General features: G+C 34.1%; 2 long non-coding RNA genes across 4 annotated transcripts; both read right to left on the reverse strand.

Annotated features, from left to right (window-relative positions):
• Positions 1 to 1,765: 1,765 nt before the first annotated feature.
• LOC129294921 (uncharacterized) lies at positions 1,766 to 8,052 on the reverse strand. 3 transcript variants are annotated; one of them, XR_008589463.1, is made up of 2 exons: positions 7,721 to 8,052; positions 1,766 to 5,025 (listed from the first exon to the last, which is right to left on the reverse strand). It is a non-coding gene; the product is annotated as an uncharacterized LOC129294921 (long non-coding RNA). The 3 variants fall into 3 exon arrangements; XR_008589462.1 differs by having other exon boundaries at positions 1,766 to 5,775; XR_008589461.1 differs by having other exon boundaries at positions 1,766 to 6,402.
• A 3,078-nt stretch (positions 8,053 to 11,130) lies between these two features.
• On the reverse strand, positions 11,131 to 22,302 carry LOC129294920 (uncharacterized). The gene is made up of 3 exons (XR_008589460.1): positions 21,944 to 22,302; positions 11,988 to 19,796; positions 11,131 to 11,917 (listed from the first exon to the last, which is right to left on the reverse strand). It is a non-coding gene; the product is annotated as an uncharacterized LOC129294920 (long non-coding RNA).
• Positions 22,303 to 23,128: the final 826 nt, after the last annotated feature.

Consider the following 23,128-nt stretch of genomic DNA (forward strand, 5'->3'; position numbering starts at 1 on the left):
GCATGTTTGGTTTTGTTCTCAATATTTTTTTAAAAAAATATTTTATAAACTAATTTTTAAGAATTGTTTTCAAGACAACAAAATGAAAATATTTTTGATTATGTTAATTCAAAACAAAATTGACAGTGTCTAACGATGAAACAATAGACTTTTCTAAAAAGATTAGACTATATCAGGATCATCTTTGATTCCTTTTTTTTTTTCTCCTAGTCTTAGATGTTTTAACTGAGCATATTTAAAAGGAAATCCTTAAATGCATACTTTTTGCAAATGATATAGTTCTTATTGCAAAAATAAGAGAAAATATTAATTGTAAATTTAAGTTATAAAAGACAGTGTTTTGAAAATCAGATCGGACCGGATGATCAAACCGGTCGGACCGTCGATTGATCTGGTTTTCGGTATAGTTCATAAGAAAAAACCATTTTAAGAGTTGAGCCGGTTGAGCCGTTTTGAATCGACAGTTGGACTGGGAACCAAAATCAAGTCAGGAACCGGATTCAGTTTTCAAAAACCAGACTGTTTTTTTATTTTTATCAAATTTTTTTAAAAAAATGACTAATTTTTTTAATCATTTGATATTATGTTATATCATGTGGCTTGTTAAGTCATAATAAACTTAAAATATTTTATTTTTTAAGTTAAATAGCAATTTCATATGTATTTCTTATATTTAAAAAATTATATACATATATAATTTTTTTAATTTAATTATTACATCACCAGGTAAATGATGCGAACCGTGAACCGCTGACTTTTTCGATTCAATGCTCGATATGGTTCTAAAAACATTGATAGAAGAGGACATTAGATTCAAAAAGTTTCCACCTGAGTAAAAGTAAGACGAAATATTTGCATTATAATTTTAATAAGAGATCAGCGAGTAGTAATTTAGAAGTAAAATTGAGTAATCAAATTACACCTCAAGTAAAAAATTTTAGATATTTGGGAGAAATTATTCAACATAATGGAAAAATTGGTGGAAATATTACACATAAGATCCAAGCTAAGTTGTTTAATTGGAGAAAGGTTAAAGGAATATTTGCGATTCTCAAGCACCTAATAAACTTAAAGGAAAATTTTATCGAACTACTACAAAACTAACAATATTATATGATAGTGAATGTTAGACTTTAATGGGACAGCAAGAGCATAAAGTTAAAGCAATAGAAATGAAAATGTTGAGATGGATGTGCAAATATAAACATATAGACAAAATTTGAAATGAACACATAGGGGAAAAAGTATGTGTCGCATCTATTGAAGGAAAAATAATAAAAAATTATTTCAGATAGTTTGGACATATACAAAAAAGATTACAAAAGGCACCTATGAGGAGAGTAAAACAAATAATTTTAAGTCCTATTAAGAAGGATAGAGGAAGGCTAACGAAAATATTTTTAAAAGTTGATCGAGACCATTTAACTAACAATATTTCTAAAAGCTTAACAAATAATAGAGCACAATGATATTATATAATCTATGTAATTGATCCCGTCTAGTAAGATAAGACTTGTGGTTGTGTTAATTCAAAACAACTTAGTTAAGAGACAACAGATAGCAGTAATGAACACAGTTCAAGATGTTTTTGTTTTTGTTTTTAAAAACAAAAAATCCATTTCGAATACAATTAAATCCAAAACATTTTTGTAACAAATACAAAACATGGGCTGTAAAAAAAAACTCAACTTTTCTAATAAATTTGAGAAAAGGACAGCACTGCATAGGAATATAGACGTCAAAATTCTATTGTGGAGCAGACAACTTTGAGAAAATGACAATAGTTCAGAGGAATATGTGTGGAAATTCTATTGTTTACAACTTGTTTAGAAGACAAGGATTGATTAATAGGAGGATTCAACAGTTGTACAATGAAAAGTGACAGTCATTGGCAACTAACTCAACGAAAATTCCAAATTTTTGCAGGTGTTTTTCTTCCCCAAGGAATAGTGACAGCTTCAGAAAAACTAGAAAGTTCAAAATACAATGTTATATTAGTTACCCTTCACTGCATTCTGAAACCTATTATCTTCTTCAATTTCCGATAATCATGATGTTCTTCATGGGATTCAATAAAAAAGGTTGTTTGTTACGTGCTTTCCTTGCATGCTCGTTCTCTTTGACATATGTGGGCCGTGCCTCGGACTCCATTTCATCATCTGTGTCAATCCAAGAACCTGAAACAGTGAGGTCAAGTAACAACATGTTCACACTTGGATTATTCAGTCCTCAAAATTTCACCAATCGCTACGTGGGAATTTGGTACATGTCCAAATCCTCTATTGTTTGGGTTGCTAACAGAAACAACCCACTAACAGATTCTTTTGGGATTCTGACAATATCAGAAAATGGCAATCTTGTTGTTTTGAATGGTCAAAAACAGGTTCTTTGGTCAACAAACGTCTCACAAGTTGCCTCAAACTCCAGTGCTCAACTCTTGGATTCTGGCAACCTAGTCCTTGCTGATGGAATTACAGGAGTATCCGTGTGGCATAGTTGCCAACATCCTGGCAATACATTATTACCATACATGAAAGCCAAAATTAATAAAAGAACAGGTTAGAAAGTGAAACTTACATCTTGGAGAAGTGCATCTGATCCATCTTATGGAGAATTTTCTTGCTCTCTTGAAGCCCGTAATGTGACTGAAGTATTTGTGTGGAAAGAAAATCGTCCTTATTTTCGAACTGGTCCCTGGGATGGCGCAGACTTTGCTGGGGTCCGAAGGACAAATTCAATTAACTACAAGGATGGGTTTCAAATGCAAGAAGAAGGAGAGACTTTGGAACTATTTTTTTTCAGACAGGTCTTTTGAGACTTAAACCTTAAATCCTCAAGGTAAACTAGAACAACGGCGCTGGAATTCCCAGACTAATAGATTGGAACTTATGAGGATAATTGGTTCTTCAGAGTGTGATGTTTATGGCAAATGTGGTCCATTCGGGATTTGTAATTTGTAGAGCTCCCCAATTTGCAGCTGCTTGAGAGGGTTTAAACCAAGGAACAAAGAAGAATGGGGAAGGCAGAACTGGACCACTGGGTGTGTCAGAAGAGAAGCACTTAAGTGTGAGAGTGACAAAAATGATTCTCGAGCTAGCAAAATAGATGGGTTTTGGATGCTGGAGAGAGTGAAATTACCAGATGATGCACAAGTGTTACCTTCTTTCTCTGAGGCTATTGTAGACTGTCAAACTGCATGCCTCAAGAATTGCTCTTGTATCGCTCATGCCCATGAAAGAAACCTTGGCTGTATGATTTAGTATGGAGATTTACTTGACTTACAGGCTTACCAGACCAAGAGATTGATGTTTACATACGTTTAGCCTACTCAGAACTAGGTATCTATTTTAATTAGAGAAAGCTCTTTAAAATACCCTAACACACTTGTTTACTGCCCAACATGTCTTCAACACTCAACCAGGATTTGGTTCAACTTTAAATTTCACCTAAGCTCTACAAGCTTGTTGCGTGGCTGTTTACATGTTATGTCATATATCATTGGGAGAGATGTTACTTCTCATTTTTAAAATTCTTCAAAAGCATTATGAAATGTGGGAGCAATTTTCTTTCAAAAAAGGAGTTACCAAGCAAGGTGCTTGCTCGCAAAACAAGTGTTACGACAAATACTTTAGGAGCTTTATTTTTTTTTTTTTTAATCGTTTGTTGATGATAATATACGTGGTATAGTCATGACGTTATTGTCAGAAAATGAAGAATCTCTGAATGTTTCTTTTCTTTGATACAGGCATAGGCAAGAGGAAGATGACAATGCCTATTATAATATCAGTTTTGATTGGAAAAATTCTCATTATGGTGTCTGGATATTTCCTATGGGAAAAATGCTCAAACCAAAAAGGTAATTTTCAAGTTTACCAGAAGTGTTCATTCAAGGGATGGGTGATCTTCTTTCTGATTGTTTAGATAGGATACAATCCTAGCATTGTCATCTTAGATAATCCCTCCAACATGAGTTTCATCATTTTGATACAGAATATGCGAGAACTTCATATAGTTAACTCAGCTCTTGGAACCTAGTATCAGAATAGCAATATATGTTTTTTGAGGAAATAAAATGGGGAAACTGTGAAACTCAGGGGAAACGAAGGTGCAGACTCAAGACATAACAAGGATGATGCCCCTGAAGGAAGTCCATATTCCAGATCTATCATTTTTTTCAGAGAAAGTTGGAAACTGCAACAAATAACTTTGACATATCAAACAAACTTGGACAGGCTGGTTTTGGTCCAGTTTACAAGGTGATTTTCATTCTTTTTGAACTTCATTATCCTTCAGTTCATAAGAAATTAATGTTCTTTATCATCTTATTTCAGGGGACATTGGAAGCTGGGCAGGAAATAGCAGTAAAAAAACTATATCAAGATTATCATGACAGGGTATGGATGAATTTATAAATGAAGTGGAGTTGATCTCTAAGCTTCAACACCGAAACCTTGTTAGACTTCTTGGATGTTGCATTGAAAAAGAGATATTGGTTTATGAATACATGCCAAACAAAAGTTTGGATACATACATCTTTGGTTAGTGCCAATCCTCCATGCATATAACCGTTTACTAAATGGATGTTTCTATATGCTTTGGATAGGATGAATCGAAGAGAAAAATGAAAACTTGATTGTTTAAGAATACTTGAAGAAATAACAGTATGGTACTTCAACGTTTATTTTACCTAATGCTACCACTTTGTTGACATTTGTAGCAATACTTCCTAATTTTGTAAGATCATGTGAGGTTTTATATCTCATGATGTGTAGGTTCAATGGAGTCTATGAACAAGTAAAGTGGTTTATTAATACAAATAGTTAAGATACAAGTAATTACCTCGCATACCATATATAACACCACCAACTATCATAATGTAGGAAGTGAGTAAAGTGTCTTCTTATGAACATCTACTTTCATCACATCTTACTCAAACTATCTTTTGCAGATCCATTGAAACAAAAATCCTTAGATTGGAGAAAGCGCTTCACCATAATTGAGGGAATAGCTAGAGGATTGCTCTGTCTTCACAGAGATTCAAGATTACAAATTATACACAAAGATTTGAAGGCAAGTAACATGTTATTGGATGAGGAAATGAATCCAAAGATATCAGATTTTGGAATGGCTAAACTTTTTAAAGGTAGTGACAATCAAGTAAATACAAAAAGAATTGTTGGAACATAGTAAGTGCTCCTTTTCCTTTGTTCGTGATAATTATATTATTAGCATAGTGAGATCTCAAAGATGTAGTTTATAAATGTAGTGGCCATATTTCTCCAAAATATGCAACAGAAGGACTCTATTTGGAGAAATCTAATGTCTTTAGCTTTGGTGTTTTGCTGTTGGAGATTATTAGTGGAAGAAAAAACACTAACTTTTGTGAAGATGCAAAATATTTCAAACTTCTAGGATTTGTAAGCCTCTCCAATTTTCACCTTCCTTTCTTGCAAAAGCTTTAAATTGCCTTAAGCCTAATATAACATTGAAGCTAAACACCTATCATTTTTACTTGTTCTTGTTTCTAGACATGGAAATTATGAATTGATGACAATATGATGCCTCTAGTAGATCCACAAATATATGATCCAAGCTTTGGCAAGGACATATTCCAGTGCATACATACTGGGATTTTGTGCGTGCAAGAACTTGCGAAAGATAGGCCCACAATGGCCTCTGTAATGTCAATGCTTCATAGTGAGATTATGGAAGTTCCTCTCCCAAACCAACCTGCATTCGTCCTCAGGCAAACCATGTCTCATGCAGCAGAGCAAACTCCAAAAAATGATGAATTATCTTCCATCAATAAAGTAACTATCTCTAATTTTGAGGGGAGATAGACAGGAGTTTGTGAAGTTTCTGTTTCATTTTGAAAGACCTAAAGTATATTCTTCATTGACTTACACTTTCAATATCTGCAATAGGGTAGCTCTACCTTGTTTCTAGAGAAGATTTTCTATCTTGTTAATCCTAAACGTTAAGCATGTTTGCCGTATACAATGAATATTTATGGTCATGTTCCCTCCTTTGAATGTTGGTGTGTTTGCTCCATTCCCAATCTGGCAAAGTGCTAATAAAAAATAAACTTCCTATTTCTGCTGCTAGCGTTACAGCATAAGAAATAAGCCTGGCAGCTTAAGTGTGTAGTATTAGACAATTATTGCTTTCAGGTGAACTTTGTCAAAAGTTTTATCGCCTTTATGAGCTTTGAAAGTTCTATATCATTTTCCTCTCAATAAGACTTTAAAACATGCTAGAAAAGGGAAAGAAAAAAATCACATGTTGAGAAGTTTATGAAAGGAGAATAGAATATATAGATGACGTTTTCCTTTTTTACAGAATGCAATAATTTCTCTAGGGTTTAAACTCCTGATGTGCAATGCAACCCTTCTGCAATTTTCACTACAGATATATATTACAAGCATGAAAGGTCAGATGTTAAATACAAGATGGCATATAATTCAAGTAACTTGATCAAGGACAAATATTTTATGTCCTCTATATATCTGGCGAAATTGTGAAAGGACTATGGATATCTAGTAGTATGTTTAATCATCATAATTCATGAGCCCAAACAATTGTAGGAGTAAGAAGACAAAAGGGAGGCCAAAGTTTTCAACAGGAAAATATAAGAATTGGAAGAAGGATCCAGTGTCATAAAAGCCCTTTGACATAGCAGCCAGAACAAACTTTCAAAATCAGTTTGAATGAAAAGCGCATGAAACATTGGCAAGAGATTATTGATTTGACCTTCAATACTCTGTTCAATACATTTTAAGGAAAAAAATCTGAAACTTAATTTGTGCTAGTTATAGTGACCCTGGTGATGTGTCTCAAAAGTGTTGGGAGAAATGAATGAGAATGAAAATGATTTCAAATATATATTCTAAAAGAGAATTTCTTTAATTTAACAGAATAAGAAGACTAAAGGAGAAGTGATTAGTTATTTTCCACAAACTTAAGCACAGATATGCACATGGGATAATTTTTCCTTCTAAGACGAGAGGCAGCAACTCTTAGCAAAAGAAAAGGTGGTTGCTTTAGATGATGAACTCTTTGCTTCCCACAAATATGCGTTATCAATCAAATCCGCGGTGGAATTTGAATTGGTTTGCTTTGCAATGAATGCTCAGCTTCTCATATCAAAGTCTCCAATTTCAGAAAATGACTTCAAATAATGAACTGGCTATATCATAGTCACAGAAGCAATATTACAGGTATAACATGAAAGTCTGTATTGGGATCAGACATGATCATCTGTAGGGAAAAAGGAGCTAGCTAGATGAGCTCGAGAGTGAAATCATTAGAATCTGAAGGAATTGTAATATAATTTCTACATATTTTGGCTTTAAATGTTGATGTTATTGTAGTGTACCTCAAGAAGCTGTATTTAAAAAAAAACGGTTGTTGCTAGTGAGGCTGCATGTGCTGTTCATATTTTCCAGGAATTTTTTTTTTTTTTTTTAAGCAAGAATAGTGACAGAATGGTACTAGCCCCAACTAAACTAACACAGTTGCGGCATTGTAGTTAAACAAAGAGTAAACATTGCCATTTTTATATGATTTTATTATGTATTTAATATTGAATCATAGGGTCTTGCTTTGCTTCTATCTATTACTTCCGTGAAATCACTAAGATGTGAGTATCAGACTATGTCCCATTATTCAATCAGAGATAGCGTATAAGTTTCATTAACGAAGACAAGGGAAGAATCCATACCTATTGGCAGGGCATTAGTGTTGGCATCGCTATCCTCTACTGCCGTCTTGGTTCTATTGTCCTTAGCAGCCGCGACAGCAACCTCAGACTGCTTCGTCAAGTATTCGATTAGCAGAGTAAGAGCGCCGCCCTAAAGATTTTGCCATTGCCGCTCGGCAAAGGAGAGAACGCGGTCTTTACAACGTTTGCATGAAGAATTGTTTTGTGGCCGTCGGACAGGGCAGCTGATGGCGGCCTCTTTGTCTACTCTGCGGGCGGATTCGTCACTGATGGGACTCTCCTCTAAGGGAGATCGGTGCTCATCAATGCTGCTTGTCACCCTATGGGGTTACCCTTCCTTCTTTTTTTTTTTAAGTTATTTTTTTGCTGTTGATTTAAAATTATTTTTAAATGTTTTTATATTATATTTATCAAAATAAAATTATAATATTAAATATAAAATATTCAGAATATATTTAGATAAATAATTAATTAAAATTATAAAGTTTTTAATATTAAATTAAATCTTTTAAATTATATCTATACTATTTAAAATACATCTAGATAATCAGTTTATAAAAATTATTAAAAAATAATATTAAACTTTTCATCCAAATTGCCAGATTGGTATAAAGAAGTTTATTAAATATTTTTATATTTTTTACATATTTTTATTTTAATAAATAAAATAAAAGTAAAAAATTTAAATTTAAATTATTTAAATTTTATCTGGAGTGATGAGTATTGTAACATTTATCCTCTAATAATCTAAAAAACAGTTCATATTTAATATTATAATTTTTTATAATTTTTATATATTTTATTTTTATAAATATAATATTAAAATATTTAAAAAATAATTTTAAATTAACGGCATACATCATTTAAAAAAATTGAAGGGCTTTGATCATTTCATATGAGTGACGAGCACTAAATGCGTTTCCCAAAGTGAACCCTTGGAAGAATATTAAAAAGATAGAGAAAACACACAGATAAAAATTCTTAGATTTTTTTTTAAAATTTGGACATCACTTTTATTTGGGCCATGGGAGAAAGTAAAACTAAACTTTCTCCAACAACTTCAAATTTAAACCTGTGGGACAGACAAATTTGAGAAAATGACCGCACTGGAGGAATACACGCGTCAAAATTCTACTGCTTGCAGCTTGTTCAGAAAACTAGGATTGATGAAGGGAAAGATTCAACAGTCGTACGGTGCGAAAAAAATTGCATTATTTGCAAAATCAAACCGAATCAACCCATCTAATTTTCTTATTTAAAGTGGACACGTTTGACTCGGATTAACCTAGGTGATTCAATCTCAAATCACCCCACCTAACCCCATGGGTTAAGCGGGTTAGGCACGTTAGATTTTTTAATGCAAAAAACAAGAAGAGGATAAAAGCTTGTGAAACTCATTCAATCTTTCTTCTTCCTTCTCCTCTTTTACGACTCTTCAATTCTCATCTCCAGTTCTTCACTCGCTCTCGAATGTCGGCCGAGCTCTCCCCATCCCTCAATGTTCCTCAGTGTACCTCGGCGTCCATAATGGACATTGTGGGTCTCACCTTCCTCACTAGTCCCTAGGTGTTGCATTGTTGCTCAAATGCTCGATGCTGTGTTGTGTGCGTTATTTTCAAAGATTAAGCAAACATGTAGAAATAGTAGTAGATGAAGAAAGAAGAAAGAGATGAAGACCAGATTTGTGACCCAACGTGTGAAGGTGAAGTCAAAAGAGGTAAGGTGAGTCTGCCGCGCATTGATGAGAGAGAAATAATGATGATATTTGTTAGGCTAGAGAATAGATAGAAACAAAAACAAAAGTATATATGTTATAAATTTTATATATTTATATTTTTTAATAAAATATTTATTATCTATTATATAATGAAAAAATATATTATTTTATCATAATCAATTTAATCCTGATTGAATACCTGACCCTGATTCTTAATCCTAACTGATTTAATAGCCAATTCAATTTTCAATACTATGAAAAATTGAAAGTCTTTAGCAACCAAGTCCATGTATCATGCATTTTAAAAAAATTAATTTGTGGTAGGAAAGTCTTTCACACTTATAAATCTCACTACATTTGTAGGATGCACAACAATGCTACCATAATTATAGCTTATGTGTTTGGCGGCTTCACTTCATGACACTTTACTTAACTTCCTATTGATTAAAAGCTTTCGTGGATGGTTTTTTTTTTTATTTGTGATATCATGCTCTCAATAAAAACACTAATATCAAGAGCACATGTTTAAAGAAAAAATTCATTTTAAAAGATTACTATGTTAGATAGAAAAGTCTCTCACAACCTTACAAGCTCTACTCTGCTTGTAAGGTTCTTATTGGAATTCATAATAGTCCCATGAAAAATTTTAACTTTTTGCAGATTTTTTTTTTCCTTCCTACAACGGCGTCACAGTAAAGAAAAACTAAATATTTCAAAATACAATATATTATATGAGTTATCCTCCACAGCATTAATTCTGAAACCCATTGTCTTCCTCAATTTCATATAATCATCACGTTCTTCATGGGGTGCGTGGAACACACGGCAAGTGTGGCGTGTGAGTCATTCGTAGAAACTTTTGGCTATTGTTTGTGGGGCGCGTGCGGTGTCCACTGGCAACATGGTCTGGTGGCCTAGCCAAGTTCGCCGAGGCGAAAACAATGGTTGTAGTTCCATGTTAAACAGATGTCGAAAAGGGAGTGAACAAGGCTTGTAGTGAGAACGCAATCCAAGAAAAAGAAGTAAGAACATAACTCTTATACCAATTAATGTGAAACGGAGAAAGGAAAGGAGAAACGAAGGAGAGCGAAAGAGAAAGGAAAGAGAATCAATTTATTCAATAGTGAAGTCTTGAATACAACAATGGAATTCTACTCCAATAATTTGGAACGCAACAATCGAAGTTCCTTATCTGCCTAAAACTTGAAAAGTCAAGGACCACACATCTTTTGAATCTTTCGTTCATTGAACAGTTTTTTCCTTGAACTGGGACCATTTTACAGCCTCTGAAAAAGCTGTCGACAGTAAAAAATCAGCTTTGAATGCATAAAAAAAAATGCTTAAAAAAAATATATCCGAACAATAAGTTTGATTTGATTTACATGATTAATCAAATTGAAGTATTACTTAACTAATTATAAATTTATAAATGTCATTGTGCTTCATTGAAAATTTTTTGTGGATAAATAATAGAAGCTAGCTACTGATATTATAATATTATCTATTGCATTAAACCTAAATACACACATTAATCAATAATTCAATATTAGATGGAGACTGATGTTTCTTGGAACGTAACTTTCATGTTCTGGTCAAATAATTTGCACGTCATCATCTCGAATCTATCTATAAGATAATTGAATAGACCATGCAACATAGATTGGCTATTCTACCAAAATAAGCTAGTCTAAACTGATTGAACTATTTTTGATATTTGATAGATGAAGAGCCATAGACAGAACTACTGACAGCAAGATCAATAAAATCCTATGATAAGATGTCAGCAACAAGGCCCACGACCGCAGAGGAAAGTATATTTGTCAAAATTCTATTGTTTATAACTTTTTAGAAGACTATATGATTGATGAATGAGAAGATTCAATACAATGCGAATGGCGACCAAGTCCCTGCAAAAATTCCAGATTGTTGCAGGTTTTGTTCTTCCTCCAGTGAAGTCGCAGTTTAAGAAAAGGTAAATAGTTCGAAATACAGTATATTATACGGGGTTATCCTTCACAGCACTTCGAAATCAATGTTCTTCATGGGATTCAATAAAGTCTTGTTACTTGCTTTCCTTGTACGTTTGTTCTCTTCAACTCTTGTGGTATGTGCCTTGGACACCATTGCATCATCTATGTCGATCCAAGAACCTGAAACAGTGAGCTCAAGTAATAACATGTTCACACTAGGATTCTTCAGTCCTCAAAATTCCACTAATCGCCACGTGGGAATTTCGTACATGTCCAAATCCTCTATTGTTTGGGTTGCTAACAGAAACAACCCACTAATAGATTCTTTGGGAATTCTGACAATATCAGAAAATGGCAATCTTGTTGTTTTGAATGGTCAAAAACAGGTTCTTTGGTCAACAAACGTCTCACAAGTTGCCTCAAACTCCAGTGCTCAACTCTTGGATTCTGGCAACCTAATCCTTGCTGATGGAATTACAGGAGTATCCGTGTGGCAGAGTTTCCAACATCCTGGCAATACACTATTACCATACATGAACTTCATAATTAATAAAAGAACAGGTGAGAAAGTGAAACTTACATCTTGGAGAAGTGCATCTGATCCATCTTATGGAGAATTTTCTTGCGGTCTTGAAGCCCGTAACGTAACTGAAGTATTTGTGTGGAAAGAAAATCGTCCTTACTTTCGAACTGGTCCCTGGGATGGCATAGACTTCCTTGGTTTACCAAGGATAGCTTCAACAAACTCCGGGGATGGGTTTCAGATGAAAGAAGAGGAAGGGACTTTGGAACTATTTTTTTCAGACAAGTCTCCCGCGACTTTTACCTTAAATCCTCAAGGTAAAGTAGAACAACGGCGTTGGAATTCCCAGACAAACAGATTGGAACTTTTGAGGATAATTGGTTCTTCAGAGTGTGATGTTTATGGCATATGCGGTCCATTCGGGGTTTGTAATTGGCAGAGCTTCCGAATTTGCAGCTGCTTGAGAGGGTTTGAACCAAGGAACAAAGAAGAATGGGGAAGGCAGAACTGGACCGGTGGGTGTGTCAGAAGAGAAGCACTTCAGTGTGCGAGAGAAAAAAATGATTCTCAAGCTAGCAAAATAGATGGATTTTGGATGCTGGAGAGAGTGAAATTACCAGATGATGTGCAAGTGTTACCTTCTTACTTTGAGGCTACTATAGATTGTGAAACTACATGCCTCAAGAATTGCTCTTGTATCGCTTATGCCCATGAAAGAAACCTTGGCTGTATGATTTGGAATGTAGATTTACTTGACATACAAAACTTCCCAGACGGAGGGATTGATGTTTACATACGTTTAGCCCACTCAGAACTAGGTATGTATATTAATTAGAGAAAGCTCTTTAAAATACCCTAGAACACACTTGTTTACAGTCCAACATGTCTTCAACACCCAACTAGGATTTGGTTCAACTTTAAATTTCACTAAGCACTATATATCTCGTTGCATGGCTGTTTATATGTATGTCATGTTAAACATCCTTGAGAGCAATGTTACTTCTTAACTTATTTTTAAGATTCTTCAAAAGTATTATAAAATGAGGGAGCAATTTTATTTCAAGGAGTCAACTAGCGTGGTGCTTGTTTTTGCAAAACAAATGTCATGACAAATACACGAAGAGCTTTATTTATTTGTTTTTTTAATTTCTTTATAGCCTGTTGATGACAATATATGTGGTATAGTGATGAAATTATTGCCAGAAAATGAAAGCTCGCTGAATGTTGTTTTCTTTGATACAGGCATAGGCAAGAGGAAGATGACAACGCCTATTATAATATCAATTTTGACAGGAACAATTCTCATTATGGTGTCTGGATATTTCTTATGGAAAAAATGCTCAAACCAAAAAGGTAATTTTCACGTTTACTATAAGGGTTCATTAAAAGGATGAGTGATCTTCTCTGTGGTTATTTAGATTGGGTACAATCTTAGCTTTGTGATCATAGATAATCTCTCGAACTTTTGAGTTTCATCATTTTGATACAGAATGTGCGACAAGTTCATATAGTTAACTCATAGCTCTTGGAACCTAGTATTAGAATAGCAATATATGTTTTTCGGTGAAATAAAATGGGGGCAATGTGTGAAAATCAGGGGAAACACAGATGCAGAATCAAGACAAAACAAGGATGATGCCCCTGAAGCAAGTCCATGTTCCAGATCTATCATTGTTTTCTTTGAGAAAGTTGGAAACTGCAACAAATAACTTTGATATATCACTTCAACTTGGGCAGGGTGGTTTTGGTCCAGTTTACAAGGTGATTTTCATTCTTTTTGAACTTTATAATCCTTCAGTTCATAAGAAATTAATGTTCTTTATCATCTTATTTCAGGGGATATTGGAAGATGGGCAGGAAATAGCAGTAAAAAGACTATCAAGACTATCAGGACAGGGTATGGATGAATTTATAAATGAAGTGGAGTTGATCTCTAAGCTTCAACACCGAAACCTTGTTAAACTTCTTGGATGTTGCATTGAAGAAGAGATATTGGTTTATGAATACATGCCAAACAAAAGTTTGGACACATACATATTTGGTTAGTGCCAATCCTCTATGCATATCACCGTTTATTAAATGGATGTTTCTATATTCTTTGCATAGGATGAATGGAGGAGAAAAATGAAAACTTGATTGTCTATGAATACCTAAAGAAGTAAAAGTATGGTACTTCAAATTTTATTTTACCTTATGCCACCACTCTGTTGACATTTGTAGGAATACTTCCCAATTTTATAAGTTCATGTGAGGTTTTGTATCTATTGATGTGCAAGTTCAATGGAGTCAATGAACAATTAAAGTGGTTTATTAATATACAAGTAATTGCCTCGCATAGCAAATATACCACCACCTGCTATAATAATGTAGGAAGTGAGTAAATTGTCTTCTTTTGACCATCTACTTTCATCACATCTTACTTAAACAATCTTTTGCAGATCCATCAAAACATAAATCCTTAGATTGGAAAAAGCGCTTCACCATAATTAAGGGAATAGCTAGAGGATTGCTCTATCTTCACAGAGATTCAAGATTACGAATTATACATAGAGATTTGAAGGCAAGTAACATATTATTGGATGAGGAAATGAATCCAAAAATATTAAATTTTGGAATGGCTAAACTTTTTGGAGGTAGTGAAAACCAGGCAAATACAAAAAGAATTGTTGGAACATAGTAAGTGCTCCTTTTCTTTTGTCCATGATAATTATATTATTAGCATATTGAGATCTCAAAGATGTAGTTTATAATGCAGTGGCTATATTTCTCCAGAATATACAGCAGAAGGACTCTATTCAGAGAAATCTGATGTCTTTAGCTTTGGTGTTTTACTGTTGGAGATTATTAGTGGAAGAAAAAACACTAGCTTTTATAAAGATGTGGAATGTTTCACACTTTTAGGATTTGTAAGCCTCTCCAATTTTCACTTTCCCTTCTTGCAAAAGCTTTAAATAGCTGTAGCCTTAATATAACATTGAAGTTAAACATCTATCATTTTTACTTGTTAATGTTTCTAGGCTTGGAGATTATGGATCGATGACAATGTTATGCCTCTAATAGATCCACAAATATATGATCCAAGCTTTTACAAGGACATATTGCAATGCATACATATTGGGCTTTTGTGCGTGCAAGAACTTGCAAAAGATAGGCCCACGATGGCTTCTGTAATGTCAATGCTTCATAGTGAGATTATGGATATTCCTCTCCCAAACCAACCTGCATTCATCCTCAGGCAGACCATGTCTCATGCAGCAGAGCAAACTCCAAAAAATGATGAATTATCTTCCATCAATAAAGTAACTATCTCTAATTTTGAGGGGAGATAGACAGGAGTTTGTGAAGTTTCTGTTTCATTTTGAAAGACCTAAAGTATATTCTTCATTGACTTACACTTTCAATATCTGCAATAGGGTAGCTCTACCTTGTTTCTACAGAAGATTTTCTATCTTGTTAATCCTAAACGTTAAGCATGTTTGCCGTATACAATGAATATTTATGGTCATGTTCCCTCCTTTGAATGGTGGTGTGTTTGCTCCATTCCCAATCTGGCAAAGTGCTAATAAAAAATAAACTTCCTATTTCTGCTGCTAGCGTTACAGCATAAGAAATGAGCCTGGCAGCTTAAGTGTGTAGTATTAGACAATTACTCCCTCTAGTCCTATTTATAGAGCAGAGAGAGAAAAAAATTTTTGATCCTACTTATAAGTTATATCATTAAATTTTTATTATAAATTTACTTTTTTACCCTCCATTGAATGTTGGAGAGAGAAAATATGTTATTGAAGTGTATATATTTAATAGGAGCAAAGTTAAAAACTTATTAAATTTTAAAACAAAGTTAATGAGTTTTAAGGTTTTCCTTGGTATTAGTGAAACATGTTGAAAGTGACTTATAGATAGGATTAGAAGAGTATTGCTCTCAGGTGAACTTTGTCAAAAGTTCTATTATCTTTATGACCTTGGAAAGTTCTACACAGTGGCAGACCTAAATATTGTCGAGGGTGGGCAGTTGCCCCCCCTCAAATTGGGAAAATTACAGAGGGAGGGGTTTTAAAAATTTTCCCCCATTGTCCCTATAATTTTAAACCCAGCAAACCCAAACTAAAATGTATTTCGGTTCAAAAATATTTAAGTCTTTTATATTTCACTTAAGCCTAATAGATTTTAATTTTAAATTTATTATATTTAAAGTTATATTACTTTTATAAGAAAATAATTTTAATTTTCCTTTTTAATATTTTTACAAATCTAAAGTCAAACTAAATAATAAATAACCTCAATAAAAATGAAATTTAAAATTTTAAAACATACAAAAACTAAAAGAAGACCAAAAGACAGGAAGATGGAGAGACTCTTTGCTAGAAAATAGAGTCTGAGACGAGAGACAAAGTGAATGGCATGAGAATGTGAGGTTAAGTGTGAGAAATTGATTAAAGCTAGCAATGATATTGCCTGTTGCCACAGTAACTGTAGAAAGAGCCTTTTTTGCTAAGTCTGTGAAAAATCGGTTCCATAATCAAATGGAAAACCTATGGTTTAATAGCATTGACAATGAACTGATCATTCAACAATTTCAAAACATAAAGCCACATAGAGAAAACTTGTAAGGTATGTAAATATTTATTTTTTATATAAAATTTTTAGTTTTTAATTATTTTTATATTTTATATAATTTATGCCCCCACTGACTCAAGGTCCTACATCTGCCATTGGTTCTACATCTTGTTCCTCTTGATAAGACTTTAAAACATACTAGAAAAGGGAAAGAAACAAAGCACACGTTGTTGAGAAGTTTATGAAAGGATAATACAAGATGTAGGTGATTTTTTCTTTTCTTGTACCTTTTGGTTGCTATCTTCCATTTGGATTTAGAGAAATTATTAGGTAAGTTTGAAGTACCATGTCATTGATATATTGTCCGATAAAAATATAATCCCTCTGATCTTATTTATAGGGCAAAGAGAGAAAATTTTTTTTGTTCCTATTTATAAGTCACGTCATTAAATTTTCATTACAAATTTCCTCTTTTACCCTCCATTGAATGATGGAGAGAGAAGATATGTAATTGAAACATATATATTTAATAGGGGCAAAGTTAAAAACTTATTTAATTTTAAGACAGAGTTAATGAGTTTTAAAGTTTTCCTTGGTATTGGTGAAACATGTTGAAAGTGACTTATAAATAGGACCAAAGAAGTATCAACTCAATAAATTGAATCTTATGTGTTAGTCTACATGTCAATATTTAAATTTACATTAAATTACCTCTAAAAACTCTACAGTTCCCACATTTACTCTGCTAATTTCCCTAGTATCTCTAAAATCTTTATCTCTTACTATCTTTCAATCATCACCATCTGTTATGTAATAAATAAATAAATAATATTAGTTAAAGGGTTAATAGGTTGTTAGGATAGTTACTTAAGGGTGTCAGGTATGGGCTATAAAAGGGCACCAAAAAGACCGTTGTAATCAGTTCTGGAAAATCAGTTCTGAAAATAATAGTCTTGAGTTCCCTATTTCTATCTTCCTCTCTCTAGTCTCTTTCTCTCTCTGTTTTCTCTATCTTCTCTCTTTCCTTCCCTTTTCTCTAATTCTTATGCATCAGTAGTATCAGAGCCGGTCATCCTTGGCCATGGCACACCATTCATTCCAAGAATATGAGGATGAGCACAAGATATGGCTTTGTCAGCAGGGGAGTGTGAAAGAATTCAATGAATTCTTTGATAGCCACACTAGCAAGTTAAAATTACAAGAAAAATATTGGTTTCTACGTATGTGGCTGTGGCTTAAACCAGAACTCGTAGAACCAGTGCATCTCTTCAAACCAAGAACGATGCAGGAAGCTAGAAGTCTTGCAAGAATGCAATAAATCATGCTAATACGCCAGATAGAAAAGAAGGAACAGGTACCTCAAGATAACTATGGGTCACAAGAGTTTAAGATTGAGCAAGAAACCTCTCTTTATAAAAAAGATAAGGGGTCTTGTTCATTTACGTCCCAAGAAATATGTGACAAGGTTCAACAATCCTTAGTACATGATGCTAACATCGCGAAAGGGCTCCAGTGTATTCTTGACGTCAAGCAAGGTAATTTCAAGGAGACTCGAGGTAGGCCGAAGTCGTCCGTTTCAAACAGAGTCACTCCGCCTTTGCATCTTGAAGCTGATATGAGTCGAGCTGTTCAGGAAGTTTCGAAACAGCAGTTCAGTCAAGTTGCAGAGTTCTGGGTCCCTCATGATCATAGGCTTTTAACCTCATCTACTCTTGGTTTTCCAAAGTCGCTGCAGCTGTCTTCTTGGTTTCATCTATCATGGCCTCTGCATACTTCCTTAGCATTGCCTGTCTTTATTTCTTCATCGCTATCCCTATTTCATTTGCATACCCAGAAGTCTTTGTGAAGTGAGGGCTTTGTCCGAGCTCCAAGAACAAGAGAGAAGTATACAAGAATGAGAAATATAGAAGTTTTCAAGAAAGAAAAAGAGTTTCTTGTTTTTTCTGCTCAGAGAATCATATGGATGCATGTTTTAGGTGTTGAAAAGTCAGACACTTACCTAGCTCATGTGGGTTGGCTAATATGGTGGTGGTATGATATTCTCAAGTCTAGGAAAAAAACAGAGAGGGAGGAAGGAATAGTCAGAATCTGGACTGGGTTAGACCTAAAAGGCCCAATACCTATTGTCTGATGGATTCACGTGCCTATGGACCTATCTCCTATGCTTTCACTTTAAATAAGGCTAGAAACACCTTCAGTCAATTTACTTGTCTTCTTCAAGATTACAAATGAGTTTCTGGGGATTTTTAAATTTTTGTACTTGACCCTTGAGGGCAAGGGTCTTTTGGGGAGGGAGTATTGTTATGTAATAAATAAATAAATAATATTAGTTAAAGGGTTAATAGGTTGTTAGGATAGTTACTTAAGGGTGTCAGGTATGGGCTATAAAAGGGCACCAAAAAGACCGTCGTAATCAGTTCTAGAAAATCAGTTCTGAAAATAATAGTCTTGAGTTCCCTATTTCTATCTTCCTCTCTCTAGTCTCTTTCTCTCTCTGTTTTCTCTATCTTCTCTCTTTCCTTCCCTTTTCTCTAATTCTTATGCATCAGTAGTATCAGAGCCGGTCATCCTTGGCCATGGCACACCATTCATTCCAAGAATATGAGGATGAGCACAAGATATGGCTTTGTCAGCAGGGGAGTGTGAAAGAATTCAATGAATTCTTTGATAGCCACACTAGCAAGTTAAAATTACAAGAAAAATATTTGGTTTCTGCGTATGTGGCTGTGGCTTAAACCAGAACTCGTAGAACCAGTGCATCTCTTCAAACCAAGAACGATGCAGGAAGCTAGAAGTCTTGCAAGAATGCAATAAATCATGCTAATACGTCAGATAGAAAAGAAGGAACAGGTACCTCAAGATAACTATGGGTCACAAGAGTTTAAGATTGAGCAAGAAACCTCTCTTTATAAAAAAGATAAGGGGTCTTGTTCATTTACGTCCCAAGAAATATGTGACAAGGTTCAACAATCCTTAGTACATGATGCTAACATCGCGAAAGGGCTCCAGTGTATTCTTGACGTCAAGCAAGGTAATTTCAAGGAGACTCGAGGTAGGCCGAAGTCGTCCGTTTCAAACAGAGTCACTCCGCCTTTGCATCTTGAAGCTGATATGAGTCGAGCTGTTCAGGAAGTTTCGAAACAGCAGTTCAGTCAAGTTGCAGAGTTCTGGGTCCCTCATGATCATAGGCTTTTAACCTCATCTACTCTTGGTTTTCCAAAGTCGCTGCAGCTGTCTTCTTGGTTTCATCTATCATGGCCTCTGCATACTTCCTTAGCATTGCCTGTCTTTATTTCTTCATCGCTATCCCTATTTCATTTGCATACCCAGAAGTCTTTGTGAAGTGAGGGCTTTGTCCGAGCTCCAAGAACAAGAGAGAAGTATACAAGAATGAGAAATATAGAAGTTTTCAAGAAAGAAAAAGAGTTTCTTGTTTTTTCTGCTCAGAGAATCATATGGATGCATGTTTTAGGTGTTGAAAAGTCAGACACTTACCTAGCTCATGTGGGTTGGCTAATATGGTGGTGGTATGATATTCTCAAGTCTAGGAAAAAAACAGAGAGGGAGGAAGGAATAGTCAGAATCTGGACTGGGTTAGACCTAAAAGGCCCAATACCTATTGTCTGATGGATTCACGTGCCTATGGACCTATCTCCTATGCTTTCACTTTAAATAAGGCTAGAAACACCTTCAGTCAATTTACTTGTCTTCTTCAAGATTACAAATGAGTTTCTGGGGATTTTTAAATTTTTGTACTTGACCCTTGAGGGCAAGGGTCTTTTGGGGAGGGAGTATTGTTATGTAATAAATAAATAAATAATATTAGTTAAAGGGTTAATAGGTTGTTAGGATAGTTACTTAAGGGTGTCAGGTATGGGCTATAAAAGGGCACCAAAAAGACCGTCGTAATCAGTTCTAGAAAATCAGTTCTGAAAATAATAGTCTTGAGTTCCCTATTTCTATCTTCCTCTCTCTAGTCTCTTTCTCTCTCTGTTTTCTCTATCTTCTCTCTTTCCTTCCCTTTTCTCTAATTCTTATGCATCACCATCCATGTAGCTTTCCTACATATTTCATTCCTTTTTTTTTTTTTTAAACGTAGGCCGCTGCCTGCAGGGAGAACAGGGTGCAGCTTATTTATTGTTCATCAATATGATCGATACGCATAGAGGAAGAGAGAGATTGACTAAATCGTTTAAAATCCTCTCTCAATAAATAAAAATAAATGATAAGATCCTAATCTGTATTATAGAGATAATGCTGACTATAATGATAAGAATAAACTAACAAACCCAAAAAATGAAGGGTTAATGGGCCTAATAGATTTATATTACACAATGCAATAATTTCTCTAGGGTTTAAACTCATGATGCACAACGCAACCCTTCTTGAATTTTCACTACAGATTTATATTACAAGCATGAATGATCAAATGTTAAATATAAGATGGCATATAATTCAAGTAATGTGATCAAGGACAAATATTTTATGTCCTCTATATATCTGGTGAAATTGTGAAAGGATTATGGATATCTAGTAGCATGTTTAATCATCATAATTCATGAGCCCAAACAATTGTAAGAGTAAGAAGACAAAAGGGAGGCCAAAGTTTTCATTAGGAAAATATAAGAACTGGAAGAATGATCAAGTTTCATGAAAACGCTTTGACATTGCAGGTAAAACAAACTTTTAAAACAAGTTTGAAAGAATAGCGCTTGAAACATCGGCAAGAGATTATTGATTTGAGCTTCAATACTTTGTTCAATATATTATAAGTAAAAATTTGAAACTAAATTGAGCTAGTCATAGTGCCCCTGGTGATGTGTTTCAAAAGTATCGGAAGAAATGAATGAGAATGAAAAAGATTGCAAATTTAGATTCTAAAAGAGAATTTCTGGTAGGTTTGATTTAACAGAATAAGAAGAAAGAAGTGATGAATAACTTTCCACAAACAAAAGCACAGTATGCACATGGAATAATTTTTCTGAGGCAGCAACTTTCAGGAAAAGAAAATGTGGTTGCTTTAGATGATGAACTCTTTGCTTCCCTCAAATATACATTATCAATCAAATCGGCGGTGCTATTTAGGCTTTAAATTTTGATGTTATTGTAGTGTGCCTCAAGAAGCTTTAAAAAAAAAAAAAAACGGTTGTTGCTGCTGAGGCTACATGTGCTGTTCATATTTTCCAGGAATTTTGTCCATTTAGCATGAATAGTAACAGAATCGTAATAGGCCCAACTCAACTAGCACAATTGCGGTATTGTAGTTAAACAAAGAGTAAACATGGTCATTTTTATATGATTTTATTATGTATTTAATATTGAATCACAGGGTCTTCCTTTGCTTTTATCAATTACTTCCGTGAAATCACTAAGATGTGAGTATCAGACTATGTCCCATTATTCAAACAGAGACAGCGTATAAGTTCCACCAACGAAGCCGAGGGAAGAATCCATACCTATTGGCAGTGCATTAGTGTTGGCATCGCTATCCTCTGCGGCCGTCTTGGTTCTGTTGTCCTTAGCGACCGCGACCGCGACCGCAAGCTCAGACTGCTTCGTGAAGTATTTGATTAGCAGAGTAAGAGCGCCGCCCTAAAGATGTTGCCATTAACGCTCATCAGAGGAGAGAACGCGGTCTTCACAACGTTTGCAAGGATTGTTTTGTGGCCGTTGGACAGGGCAGCTGATGGGGGCCTCTTGGTCTACTCTGGTGGGGGATTCGTCACCCATGGGACTCGCCTCTAAGTGGGCCCTTGGAAGATTATCTCAGAAGATCATTTCTTTTTCTAAATTATTTCATGTTATAAAAAAGGGGGAAAACAGAGATTTTGCGAAGAAGCGAGGAACTAGAAGAACAGAGAACAAGAGAATGAAATAATTGAGCATCTGGATTCTATTTTCTACTTTTACGTTCTTTGTTGTAATTGATATGAAGAGCACTTTCTCCGTCTTTATATATAAAAAATTTTTTATATTTTTTTTAAATATAAAAAATTATTGATATATTTTTTAATAAATGAATCATTATATCTTTATTAAATTAAAAAAGAAAAAGATAAATACTTTCATTAATTTACTTTAAAAAAATATTTATTTTTATTTAGAATAATTAGAGATAAAATTGAAATGTTACTGTACTTTTAATTTGATAATCAACTTTCATTTGTTTACATAATTCAATTAAAAATATCTTATAGATAAAAATAAAAGAAGTAGAACAAAAAGAATTTCTTATTTACTTGGGTGTGCTGTAGACATGCATTTATTTATTGGCCCCCAATCATTAAAATCTTATCCTAATGTCAAAAAAAAAATAAAGAAATTATTCCAGCCATTTGGTATTTCACCCTTTAATTGATTATCACATTTGTTTATTTTAATTAGAAAAATTATTTTAAGATCTCACACAACAAAATTAAATATTATAAAGTATATTGACAATTGAGTAAAGGAAAATGATAGCTTGAGTTATCAATCAACCTTATGATATTTAGATATGCTGTGTGTCATCCCCTAAGCTAGGTTGGGTCAGATTAGACGTCAATAGTTTTGTTAACATTAATGGAATTGCTACTTGTGGTGGCCTAATTAGAGATAATAAGGGCAACTAAATTAAAAGATTTTCCAAAAATATTGGTTAC

The sequence above is a fragment of the Prosopis cineraria genome, unplaced genomic scaffold, assembly GCF_029017545.1.
Source record: "Prosopis cineraria cultivar Desert tree isolate PC_DT_omini unplaced genomic scaffold, ASM2901754v1 PC20, whole genome shotgun sequence".
NCBI lineage: Eukaryota > Viridiplantae > Streptophyta > Magnoliopsida > Fabales > Fabaceae > Prosopis > Prosopis cineraria.